General features: G+C 41.1%; 1 long non-coding RNA gene across 3 annotated transcripts in view; it reads left to right on the plus strand.

The window, feature by feature from the left end:
- The window catches only part of LOC144293991 (uncharacterized), a 159273-nt gene that overhangs the window by 74812 nt on the left and 70514 nt on the right, over positions 1–13947 (plus strand). The window contains exons 3-4 of one of the 3 annotated variants that reach the window (XR_013361377.1): positions 2833–3079; positions 3957–4055. The exons of 1 other annotated variant lie outside the window; for it this stretch is intronic. This is a non-coding gene — a long non-coding RNA (uncharacterized LOC144293991). The remainder of the gene's footprint in view (positions 1–2832; positions 3080–3956; positions 4056–13947) is intronic. One more of the 3 variants, XR_013361378.1, reaches the window with a different exon arrangement.

Raw genomic sequence — 13947 nt, forward strand, 5'->3', positions numbered from 1 at the left:
AAAATTTTATGAGTCGCTCAGTTGAGGACAAGTTCTAGCTCAGGTTTCTTATGAACTTGTAGTCAGATACTAACTGAGGCTGCTGTCATCTGAAGGTTTGACTCTGGCCAGACAATACATTTCCCAAGTCACTCACTCAGGTTGCTGGTAAGTTGGTTCCTCTTAACTTGGGCCTCTTCCTGAAACTTGCTGAATATCCTAACCACATGGTAGCTAACTTCCTCAGAGTAAGCAATCCAAGAGACTAAAGTAGAAACTGCAATGCCTTCTATAACCTTACCTTGGAAGTCACACACTTTTGCCATATTCCGTTGGGTAAATAAGCTAGCTGTGATTCAGTATGGGAGGAAACAACACAAAGGAGTGTATACAAGGAGGTGAGGGTCAATGGGGCCATATTGGAAGCTTGTTATCACATTTGGCTATGTGAATCATCTTGGAATTCTAAGAGAGGAATCAAGGAATCTTCTTTACTAGGCCTTACCCCAGAAAGGTATTTGGGAAGTTCATGAAGAGAAGCTTAAATCCATGGGGAAGTACACATGAACCATACATGAATTGTTGACAGACAAAGAGTCTTGACTTATCTTCAACCTTTCACCTATGGTCCCCCATGCCTTTTGGTAACATAAATATATTCCCACAACATCCCTCTTCTGTGGGTGTTATTTTTCTTATTATAGATAAACTAGGGTCAAAATACAGTCACAGGAATCGCCCAAGGGTACACCATATGTCACCATATGTCAAAATAGGGATTACTACTCAAGGTACCTGAATTCCATGCTTATGTTTAGACTAGACCCCCTCCGGTACATGATGAGTTGTGGCGTATGCTAACTTCTCTGAATTTCCTTTAAGTCTGCCTAACCCCAGATGAATCCATTCCTTTACCACCACTACACTCACTACCACCCCCAATCCATACATTTATTTTAAACATAGCACACACAAACACATACAGACATACTTACTACACACACATACACACACACACACAAACAAATCTTACTCTTTCCCCATATCTTCTGAAAACCCAAACATGACATCCTCTCTCTTGTGCCAATAGGGGGCCTCTAGGGGGTACTTTCAGAGTAAGAGCTGAGGCTCCCATGTTCAAAATGAGAAAGCTATAATTTTCATATTGTATCTCCTTGCCAATTGTAAATCAGTCATTTTAAGGATGCTTCCCATTCTTGTTTCCCTTCAGGCAGCTCTTATTCCTCTCCGGAAGAAGAAAAGATTTGCTTTATAGCTAACTGCAGGACTGAAATGACATATAAAATAGCAACAGCAGGGAACAAATGTGTCCCTAAAGTGGCAATATGGTGCCTTTTTGTGTGTTTTAAAGCTTTGGAGTGAGAGGCAATTTTTCTTTTCAGGCTTCTATTTGAATAGGTGTTGAAAATTTAGAAAACAACATTAGGTGTGTTCAGTAATGGGGCCTGACCTTAGCTGTTCTGTACTATCAGTGGTAGGGATGTGTGTATGTATATATATATATATATATATATATATATATATATATATATATATATATTAATATATTCTACTATTACTGCGGCCAGCTGCTCTGATGATATTTGCAGGGCAAAGCTATCAAGCTAATAACAAAGATTGTTCCATTATTAGGTTGGAGTTTTTGTTTATTATGTAATACTTTTCCCACCAAAATCATTGGTGTTCTGTACCATTAATTGAAGAACCAGAGAATAAAAACCTATTTTATTTTATTCCCTCCTTCATCTTTCCTTTTCTTTCCTTTCAATGTAAGAAATAGCCATTGTGACTGCCAAGCCTGTTTTCTTTTTTTTTCTTTTTGTCAAATAGGACAATTCCAACATTTCTTTTGAAACAAAGAGCCCAAAAGCCAAAGTAATGCCTATATTTCTCCAAACTCTCGGTAGTATCAATAAATCCAAAGGGCTGACAGCACAGGGAAAGTTCTATGCTGAGAAAAAGAGCAAATTGGATCAACAGTGTTGTTCATTATCCTCCATATTAGAAAACAATGCTGCTGAAGGTTATTTCCTGGAGGGGAGACCCCTGTGTGACCTGCCCTCCTCATACACTGCCTGTGCAAGGTCTTCGTCACAGCTGAGACTTGCAAGCATCACTGCAAACAAAGGAAGAACAGCCTGTTCTTTTTTCTTTTGCTTTGTGCCCCTCTCCTTTCCTCGTTTCATGTTGCTAAACCAGGGTCCTCCTTTGTCCCTTTAAACATTCATCACACGTAAGATTATGAATGACTTACTCCCCGAAGGTCACCGTTTTGCAACAATCGTTGGAAGAAGAGGGATGGCCGCACACTGAGCACTGCCCTATCCCCACACACGAGGTGGGGGAATTTCCCACAGCACCCAGCAACATGGCCATTGACTCCCATCTGATTCTTCATTTGCCACTGACAACCTGGGCAACCTTGGGCTTCTCTGCCTCACGTTCACATCTGGAAGATGGTTTGCCAATTCCTTTCCATCTCTAACAGCTTTTCTAACTGTAGGATGCCGAGCCCATGGGTGGCATTTCCAGACTGTGGGCTTGAGGAGTGGAGCCTCCTGGGATTGGTCACAACCCATGTGCACAATGGGCGTGGGATTGGAAAGAGGCAAAACAAAGCTTTACGACTGGCCTGTGTCGTAGCATAATCATGCGCTTTCCTCTTACAGGTTCTAAACCATATGAGAAGTAGATACAGGGGCCAGGAATCAAAACATCAGTCTGATTATTGGCAGCATTCGATTGGAAAACCTGGCTTGGACCTGAGACTCAGCTGGGCTGTTCCTCCCCACTCCCTTCCCTGATTGCCCTCTGATGATCCCCATTTCGTAGGTGAGAACATGGAGCTGCAGGGAGGATAAGCAGGATGCGCCAGGTCCTATAGCTCTTGTGTGGCAGGATCAGCATACACAGCCTGCACTACCACTACACTGCTCTCAAGCAGACAAAGCCGCTGAAGAGGAGAACCAGCTTCTATACCAAACTGCTCAAGGCTTGCTGAGCAGGGAGGCGAATGCATGAGCATCTGGATGGGGGTCTAAGCAGGTGCCTTGAAGACCTTTCTCTACTCTCTAATTAGGTAAGTCTCTCTTCCTCTCTTGGGAAAAATGAGTGAGCAGGCAGGGATGTTCTTCCAAGAGGACAGATGTTTTTATTTTATGTGCTAAGGCAAGAATACAGGGAGAGGAGGAAATAGTTTGTTCTTCAGGGGCAGCATCACTTCAGAATGATATGAAAAGGTGGGCTAACATTGCACACTAGAGGCCAAGATGTAACCATTTGATTGCTTTTGAGGGAATCCAGCCCCAGGATGGGGGCAAGCAGGACAGGCTACATGATCTCAGGAGCCCAGGACAAACTGAAAATACAGGGCTCCCTGCTTAAAATTATTAAGATTTTCAAGATGGTGACAACAGAGCATTAAACCAAGAAAAGGTTCCTTCTAAGCATGGGGTGTTTGTCGTGTGGTTGCACAGGTCACATGCTGAGGAAGCCAGCCCCCATGGTAAAACTAGAACTCTGGGATCTAGGACATGCTGAATGTGGAGATATCTCCTGGAATCGAAGACAGCAAGATCATCATACCACATTGATTAATGAGAAGCAGTAGCAGCTGCACAGTAGAATCACCTGGAGAGCTCTTAAAAAATACCGATGCCATGCAGACCCCACCTAACACCAACTCAACCAGAATTTCTGGGCATAGGATCTTTTAAAATTTCCCCATGAGGGCCCAATGTGCAACAGAGTGAGAGATAGTGGTTTATTCCATTTCTAACCAACTCAAGGGTCTTCAGGAAGACACCTTGGCCATGGTTCTAGAATTCTCCTTTTTGAGATCTTCAGGTCGGAGGCGCTACAAGGCAAATGCCTACACCTGGGCCTGGCAGGTTACAAATGAGTGGAGACTGTGGAGAACAAAAAATATATACATATATCCTTGGCATTTGTCTCAGGAGGCAGCAGGGAGCAATGGAGACCATGGAAAACTCTAGAGCCCAGGTGGCATCTAAAGAGACTGAAGCTCCTCATCTTTGATCTATTGTTGTCTAGAGGTAAGTGCCCCTGAGTGGCCAGATCTCATTATCCGTCAGAAGATGGACATCCAGATTGTTAAATGAAGCATCTCAATTTTCACATGTGCTGAGGGCTGATAGGCACTCAGATGGGAAAACACTCTCCTTTCATGGATGGGGAAATGAGGGCTCAGAGAAGGGGAGGGGACCCACGCAGCCACACTTTGAGCTTGCGGACAGGCCACGTGTGCAGCACAGGATTCCTGATCTGACTCCTCACTTCTTTGACACTGAGTCTTATTGGAGAAGAAATGCAGACAGAAGCCAAGTGCAAGGCTTTCTCACAGAGTATTTGAACTTACATGATTAACCAGAAGTTCATCTCACATTAGATTCCTCGTTCTCCTGATCATCAGAATTACTGGACATGATTTGAATGAACACAGATCTCATATTTTTTGCTCCTTTATTAACAGTTGTATCCGTAGCACCTCCGGCAGATGCCCTTCTCATGGCAGATGCTCAGTAAATATTTGTTGAATGAAGGAGTGACTAAATCAGTGAATGTCACAAAGGGTACAGACTCTCTGGGTATTGGTGGTCTTTTTTTTTTTTTTAACCCAGGCATTCCCTAATAATCATAATTACATTATTAGGTTACATTTTAAGCTGCCTGGTTGAATTCACTAAGGAAATAAATCAATGCTGTTTTTCCTGAGCCAAAAGGAATCACTCTTTGTAGAAATAGAAATATTGCTCTAATTTAAAAGTAGTCAATAACTATAACTTCCTTTTTTCTTAAAAGTTTTCATGAGCCAAACAGTGTAGCAACAGAAAGGCTGCCTGGCTGAGAAGGGGTATCCGGGCTCCCAGACTTTTCTCAAAACCTAGGTAGTTCCAGGACACTATCAAATGTGTGCTACCCTGACTTCTCGTCCTGCTTCAATGCTCGTTTGCTTTATATGTAAAGGACTTCTAAATTGGCATGCTAAAAATAAATCAGATTTCAAAGGTAATTTGAATCAAATGAATGAGGGCACAGGTTTCTCTAACATCTTATTTACTTGCACCGGGAGGGGTAATAATAAACTTTGCAGAGTGATTGTTTTCCAAAGCATCTTGCCTGTCACGTGGGATCTGAACCTCACGACAGCTTTGTGAGGTCAGAATGCAGCATGCAGTATTGTTTCAGTGTCTCAGATAGGAGACCTGAGGCTCCAGGAATTTTCGATTGACTGAGGGTCACAATGCTGAAAAGTAGTGTTGTTAATTCCTGAAGTCCAGGCTGTATGATTTGAAAAGAATGACTCTAAACGCCACGAAGGAGAAAGAATCTGTATGCACCCTCTACCCAGATGGGCTAGTAAGGCAGGCCCAGCGTGCGTGGTCCTTCAGGGACACAGAGTAGGGGGCACATACATGCCAGGGAGGGTTTGTGTTTGGAGGAAGGGGCTTGCCTGCTGAGGTCTTTCTTCCTCCTGGGCTCTGTGATTCTCTGGAGGGAGTGTGATAACAGAAGGGAAACGTGATAGCCCAGAGACCTGGCTTGTGGGAGGTCCTGGGGGATGAAGGGGGTGTTAGGCAAATCCAGGCTGCACAGTTCATGGCTAATACAAAAGGAACTCCTGAAAGAGGAATACTAAAACAAACAAGTAATTTAAAAATAACAAACTTTTACTGACTTCCCCTGACTTCCCTGGTCTGGTGAGCCACAGGGCTCTGTTGGATTATTTTGTTAGTTCGGAAAATGGTCAAATATTGACCTCTCAAAATAGCAACTTCATAGTTTCCCTAATATTTTTAGCATACTGTGAATTTCATTATGGAGAACTGAAGTTGTTTTATGTTGTTGCTTTCTTTTTGAGCCCCTCTCTGGGAAAAAATAGTGAAGGGATTTATAGGTATTGGAGGGGAACCACTAGGCAGTAGCTTGAGGTAGGGGTGAGCCAGCAACCTTTGCCTGTAGGTAAGAGCCTGGGAAAGGAAGGCCTTTTTGTAGGAATTGAAAACTTCTTTACTGTATGCTGTGGTCCCCTACCTGGGTGAATAAACACACTGTCTGCTGGAGGCCTCTCTGGGAGGCCTCGACAGCATTCACTGGAACAATAATTATAGTGTGTGTGGACCCCGTGGAGTACCAGACACTCCACTAAGAGGGCTACATTCCTTATCTCATAGGCTCCTTCCAAAAACCCATAAGGTGGTTATTATCCCCATTTTACAGACAAAGCAGGCTCTGATAGGTTTAGTAACTTGTCCAAGGTCGCACAGTTCGTAAGTAAAAGGGTGGCATCTATTCAAATCTAGACAAGCTGCTTTTTCTTTTTTTAAAGATTTTTATTTACTTATTCATGAGAGACAGACAGAAGCAGAGACATAGGCAGAGAGAGAAGCAGGCTTCCCATGGGGAGCCTATTGCAGGACTTGATCCCAGGACCCTGGGATCACAACCTGAGGTGAAGACAGATGCTGAGCCACTGAGCCAGCCAGGTGCCCCTAGACAGCCTGCTCTTCACCATTATACTATACAGACATCCAAAGGCAGCATTCGCACACACACTAAATGAGCCCCTCTGTGGACCAAACACTGTATTAGGTGCTAGAATGAGGCTGTTGTATTGATTTAAACCACTTGATGTTTTTTTTTGTTTGTTTGTTTGTTTGTTTTTTTATCCTGTTGGTCAGTTAGTAAATGTGCCGTTGGTGGTGTATACATTCTGCTGTGTGCTTTTTGCTAAAGGGCATTGCATAGTGGGTAAACTTAGGCTTTTCAACCCAAACAGGGAGGCAGTGGTTAGGAAGCAAGACTTGTAGAGAAATGGGGAATATGAGAGAGGAAGTTCAGAGGCTTGCATTTTCCTGGGACTGCTACTTCTTTCGGGGTGGGAGAAGTTTGAAGAGACCCCCTGCCCACCCTCCCATCAGAAGATGTTGAAGGAGTCAGACAGATGGCACCCATGTGCAAATCATTAAGACCATAGGCGCAAGACCTGAGGCCTCTTCCAGAGTTGGATGTGGATTGGGAAATTAACAGGGCTTTTTACTAATTGAGCCATTTAATCCCTGGTGAAGTTCAATGCCAGTGTCATATTTAGACTTATGAGTGTCATAAGGCTGGTTGCCTTTTGATGATAATGATAATGAGTCAACATTAGATGCACACACACATTCCATTACTGAATCTCCAGTGGTCATCATAAAAGCTGGCATTTACTGAGTGTCCACTCATTTGCAAACCCTTTTGTTGTATGTCCCTGTGCCCCTGCCTGAAAAGAGGTATCACTATCCCTTTTTTAACCTGAAAAAAATGAAGTCACAGAAGTTTAGAAAAATTAAACGATTTGTTCATGGGGCAGGGTAGGCCTTTAAACCCATGTCCACCCAGCTCTCAGGCCTGTGTGTTTGCCCTACCACATCTCTGTCAAGGACTAACAGGGGTGGAAACAACAAACTGCTGCTCCAACTCCCCTTAATATTGGGCACATTCTGGGTATGCTAGCCCTCATGGTCCTTGAATTAGCCCTGTTCCCTCTTGCCTCAGGGCATTTGTAAGTAGGACTTCATTGGCCTGAGATGCTCTTTGTTTCTCTCTCTCTCTCTCTCTCTCTCAAATAGAGTTTTTTCAAGACAAAAAAAAATCTTACTTTCTTGATCTCTAAGTTAGATAAATTCCCTTTCTAAGGTCTACTCCTTATAGTTTTTCTTCACAGCCTTTATCATAGTTTTTAAACATTTGTAAGATGATTTAATGCACATCTTTTCCCAACCAGACTGGGGTTTTTCTCAGCTAGACCAAATTTCTAATGTCTGGGCCTCTGTTTTTTCATGACTACATCCCTAACAACAATATGTGGCAGTGTTAGATATGTGTTTGTTGAATGAATGACTGAATGAATGGTTGAATAAGGAACACTGTGTGTGGCACATAGAAAGAATCCAATAAATTAAGGTATTATTACTATTATTATATGAAGTATCAAGAATCAAATCAAGAGTTATATAAAAATACTAGTTGACAATACAAATGGTAGCATAAGGTACTGTATTAGTTATCTATTGCCACAGTAATGGTGACTGACAAACAACTACAAAATGCAGTGGCTCAAAACCATAGGCATTTAGTAAAAATCTGTGGTTTTTCTGGTCCCACTGAATATAACCATTGGCTCATAGTTTTGTTGACCTTGGCTGAGATTTCCCACATGCAGAGGAGTTGGCTGTCAGGGGTGGCACAGCTGAGACAACTGGGCAGCCTTTGTGTGTTCATCCTCCTGCTTGCTGTCCTGCATGTGTTCTCATGGTGAAATCAAACTGTCCTGTGTTCCAGCACTGAAACGCATTGTGTTGACCTTAGAGAAAGGTTAGTGAAAAGGAAGAGGAGGAAATCTGATTGCAAACAGAAGCTTTCTTCCTTTACATTTGCATTTTAGGCCGTCGTTTCCTGCTGCTGATAATTGTAAACTCCTAATGATAAATGGCAATAAATTCTGACATACTGAAGAAGTGAAGATTTATTTTCTGATTTTCCTGGTAGCATTTTCCAACTGGTTAGCAACCCATCCACCACCCCTCACCCCCTGACCTTTTTTTTTTTGAAAAGTTTTTATTTGTTTATTTATTTATTTATTTATTATTTATTTGTTTTTTATTTTTTTAGAGAGTGCATGTACATGCATGCATACTCACAGCAGGGTGAGGGAGGGGCAGAGGCGGGGGGTAGAGAGAGAATCTTAAGTAGGCTCCATGCCCAGCATAGAGCCCACAGTGTTCAATCTCAAGATCTTGAGATCATGACCTGAGCTGAAATCAAGAATTGGTGGCTTAATTGACTGAGCCACCCAGGCGCCCCTATTTATTTAAGTAATCTCTACACTCAATGTGGGGCTTGACCCCAAGACCAAGAGTGGCATGCTCCTCCAACTGAGCCAGCCAGGTACCCTGCAAACCCCTGTCTGAATTAACTGGGAGCTACTGAGTAGAGAGCAGAAACAGGTCTTTTCAAGCTTCTGACACAGTCTGAGATATGATGGATACTTGGGTTTTAATGAAAACACTGAGGGTCAAATGGTCAGGGCTGGGTCAATGGGCAGTGGCCTCTTGGAGTCCACACTCAAGTTCAGCTGCTGTGTTGCCCTTGACGGATTGTAAGCTCTTTGTGATAGGCTTGTTGTCGTTTCACTTTGATTTTCTTTCTTTCTCTCTGTTTCCCTTCCTTTCTTCCTCCTTTCTTCCCCTCTTTCCTTCTTTGAATAATCATTCCTCAGACAATAGTTAAGAAGTTTCTATTTATTGCTAAGACAGTGGTTATTATTTGCCCCTTTCCTTTCTGTGCAAGTAGTTTCTCTCCACAGCATTCCTTAATGAATTCTTGTGTTCTGGAAATATTTACTCCATAGCTTTGGACATATTTCACTAAGGCAAGGTGGAAAATCATTGATCCCTGTTATCAGTTAATGACCCAGAGCTGGTTATTGTGAGAATAAGCATTAAATAGAACAATCTGCTGTCTTTCCCTTTGCAACTCTACTCCCATATTTAAATGTTTAAGAGATTCTTAGTCCCAAAAATTACAATGAAATTTACAAAATATCCAACTTTAAAGAACTCATATTTTACAAATGGAGGAAACTGAAGTTCCAAAAGACAGTAAGTGGTTAAAAGTGGATAAAAGATTTGTGTAGTTCATGACTATGTTGCAGTTTCATACCAAGGAGTCAGGCTCAAAAAATACTTTCATGTTCTTGCCACTTCTCATTGGGGTCAGTCTGTTTCAGGGTCAGTAATGACGAAGGTAATCAGAGTCCTGTTTTTCCCTCAGCCTAGCTGGTGGTGGCTGAGGCAAGTGACCTCTTATCTCAGCCATCCTGGTCACTTCTTTTTCCCAAATCCAGCTCTTTCCACTTTATTGATCAAATATGCAAACACTGATACTTTTAGTCCTCAAAGAAGCAACTAGACCACGAAGCGCACATTGTATTACAGAAATACCTGGATTGACAAACTCCACTGGAAGAAACTTCTACACACTCAGAGGAAAAATATAATCTAGTGGATACGGAAATCATTAATATAAGTGTATCTAAGCTTACAACAAACATCTTTTGACCTACAAATTTAAAATTGTGAATATAATTTCTAGATTAGACTTCGCTAAAATTCTTTAAAAATGTAGAGAAGAATCACCTAGAAAGTAGTTAAAATATACTTCTTAACTGAGACCTGAGGGACTGTGAATTCATTAACTAAAGATTTCTTTTCTATCAAATATCCAAAGTAGTGTTCCCTACAAAGTAAAGGTTGCATTTATTTTGAAGCATAAAAATGAAGCTACTACCACAATAGCATCAATTAATTGAGATAACTCTTGGGTTATTGGATAAAGCCAGGCATTTCTAATTTAAAAAGAAAAGGAGACATCCCACCACACACAAAGTTCAGAATAATTTTTCTTGTAAGGTCCCAATTCATCTGCTCTCATGATACACAAATATCGTGATCATACTGCACCTTTTATTGCACTATTACTATTTTTGCACTAATTAGATTAATGATAATTGGCATAATGGTAAATGGGCAAAGATTTATTAAATAACCAAATGACTGAACAATTAAGCTTTTAAGACAATTGAATTAAGTGACCTGATTCTTTATTTATGTTCAGCTGACTGATTCTATTCAGCCAAATAGCCCACCCTAGAAACACCTATATCAGACATTGAGGAATAGGAAATATTGTCTGACACAGGTCCCCACTTCTGGGGCCCATGACCCATTCCTGGAGCCCTGGTTTGTGCAGAATCTTCTAAAGCCCAATTTTACTTTTTCTTTTACATTCATCCATTTTTTTTCTTCATAGAACAGAGATGATTTCCTGGTCTCCTTTCCAATAATCTTTGTTGCTACCCCCAGCCTCCTTGGGCCTGTCCCATGCAGTAATGCATATCACTGTCCAGTCCCATCCAAAAGGGTAGTCGCATGTATAGCTTTTCTTTGCCTTGTTGGTTCTTCCTCTTTTTACTTGGTGACTGTAGGGCTGTTTGAGGCCTTAATACCTAGAGCAGTCTGTAGCAATGGCAACTAGTCAAGAGCTTGGAACTGCAATTCAGGTCCCTCTCAGATTCCCTAGCACTGTTCAGTTATTGGAACAGCCTGCTATTGCTCTCAGAAGAACTCTCTGAAGACACTATTTCCAATTACCACCTAATGGAAAAAACTGAATCCTATTCCTCGTGACTGATATGTCTGAATATATTCTTCTGTCTCTACTAGCTGGGCCTTCATCTAGCATCCTTTCCTAATAAGAGATCAAGATGCCTCTCACTTTGGCCAAATGACTATGATGAACAGGCTCTTTCCAGGACACTTTGTGGATCATGTTCATAAAGGCCATTAGTTTAGAGAATTGCAGATATCCTTTAAATGGCAAACACATCTGTGTTATTAATTATACCAAACTAACCTTTATCCTTTGAAAGCTAATATAGTCCCCATGACACAGCTGTTCTGCAAACAGATGTTCAATCCGGATATTTGCTTGATTTCTTAAATTAACTGTGCATTGATCTGATAAATTGTTAAAATCACAGTTTTATGATTTTTTTGGTTAGTTCATGAGTATGTGGATGTGAAGGAAAAATTAATGGAAAACATGCTATTTAAAAACCATTCTAATGAATATATTTTCTTCTTCTCCCCTCCTCCTCCTCTTCCTTCTTCTTTTTTTGAGGTATACTACATGATTACAAAAGAACTGTGAGACCCAAACAAGATCGCAGGTTACTACATATAAACTATCAAAATGAGGGATCCCTGGGTGGCGCAGTGGTTTGGCGCCTGCCTTTGGCCCAGGGCGCGATCCTGGAGACCCGGGATCGAATCCCACATCAGGCTCCCGGTGCATGGAGCCTGCTTCTCCCTCTGCCTGTGTCTCTGCCTCTCTCTCTCTCCCTCTGTAACTATCATAAATAAATAAAAATTTAAAAAAAAACTATCAAAATGAGATTTTGAGAAATTAAATTTCTAAGTTCGTCTACTTTCTGTCAGTTGCAGAGCTGGCATCAGACACTAACAGCTGTTTGACCATGGCATATAAATACATTTCAAATTTAACTGGCTAGTGATCTTTACTGTTTTAGAGTCATCCATCTGATTGTAGAGCTTCATGATGATATGCCTTGCAGTATATTCTTTTTTAAAGATTTTATTTATTTAATCATGGGAGACACAAAGAGAGAGGCAGAGACACAGGCACAGGAAGAAGCAGGCTCCTCACAGGGAGTCCAATGCAGGACTCGATCCCCAGACCCAGGATCACACCCTGAGCCGAAGGCAGACGCTCAACTGCTGAGCCACCCAGGTGTCCCGCCTTTCAGTATATTCTAGATGAGAGTAAAAGCCAATAGTACTATGCTAAAACCCAAAAAACTGGGAATGCCAAGGTGTAAGGCACATGCGTTATTTGCCAATGCCATCATAGAATGTGTCTGTGCAGAACAGAGGCAAAATTTTAGATCTCTTGTCCTCTGGCACAATCCTTTGCGATAAATGCATTTTGAGAAGGGGGTGCTTAAAGCATTGGTTTGATTTATTTTCGAAAAGATAAATTAATAACCCATATCCCCACCTAAGGATGCTCAGTGATTTGATATGCATATACCTCTATCCCACCCGTTTACATAAAGAATCATCCACACATTAAGGTACACATGTCATCTGCCCATTAGTGAATCCTCACTGCATTAAGAAGCTTTCAATACCCAATCTTTCTAATGTCATTAGACAACCTTGACCTTCGATTTCTTGCAGTGTGAATAATATTGCATCATATCTACACAGAGCAGTGTAATCATCTTTTCTATTTGTGGCACTAAGACAGTCAACAGTATTTGATACAATCAGCATGTGTCTTGATACGGAAGGCACATGGTGACAAGCCTAACTGAATGTAGTTATTCGGCTGTCATGAAATGCACCTTATGGTGATAAACTTCCACCATAAAATTGGAAGACTATCACATAAACATGTTTCACAAAGAAATACACTAGCAGAATTCACTGCTGGGTTATTGTTGGAAAACAGTGTTCTATTTATTGTGCTGCGATTTTTACAGTATGTGTCAGTGTTTGGGTGCTCGTTACGTTTTACAATGAAGTAATTACTGGGTGGTGATTTCTTTATTCTGGACAACAATTCTATCTAATTAGTGAACAATAAATTGAAGTGGTTGGATTAGGGAAATCTGAATGGACATAGCAGGGCAGGCTGATTTTCAGTATCTTGGAAGCATTGTGTTGTTTTAAATTTAGACTCTCAAACTACATGCACATTTTTTAACTTCATGGGAAATTATTTCTTTCCAATCTGCCAGTTCTTTTTACCTCAATCTCTGCTTTTTCTGTTTCCTTCTCTTTGTCTAATATCACCTCATTATTAATAAAATAACATATTCATGGATTGATGAAGTATGTGAGATATGCCATTGAGGCTGGGGATATAATCATCATATATACCCACATAACTCCTAAACTGATAATATGCAATTTTTTAAAAGACATCTGTCCTTTAATTTTATTATGACCCTGGGAGTGACACTCATATTCCACTGCCAGCTCTCTGGGTAAGAAGGCTAGAGAAGGAGCTACTCACGGAACCTGCATGGTAGGAAACCAGCTTCACTGATTTTGCTGAGGAAAGGTCTTAAGAACTCATTTTCCCCTCACAGAGCTACAAACTGTCTATATTTATCTGGCACAAGCTTTATCCCATATCCTGGATGTTCAGTCTATATGTTTTATAGACTCCATGCCTTGAAAAATAGTCACAACCAACTTTGAATTTTATGTTCCATAAGGACAGATAAATGTTTGTTTTTAAGGAGAAAACTTAAAAATAGAGAAAACCATAGCCAGATACAAATGAAGACCCATAGGA

The sequence above is a fragment of the Canis aureus genome, chromosome 22 (assembly GCF_053574225.1).
Source record: "Canis aureus isolate CA01 chromosome 22, VMU_Caureus_v.1.0, whole genome shotgun sequence".
Taxonomy (NCBI): Eukaryota; Metazoa; Chordata; class Mammalia; order Carnivora; family Canidae; genus Canis; species Canis aureus.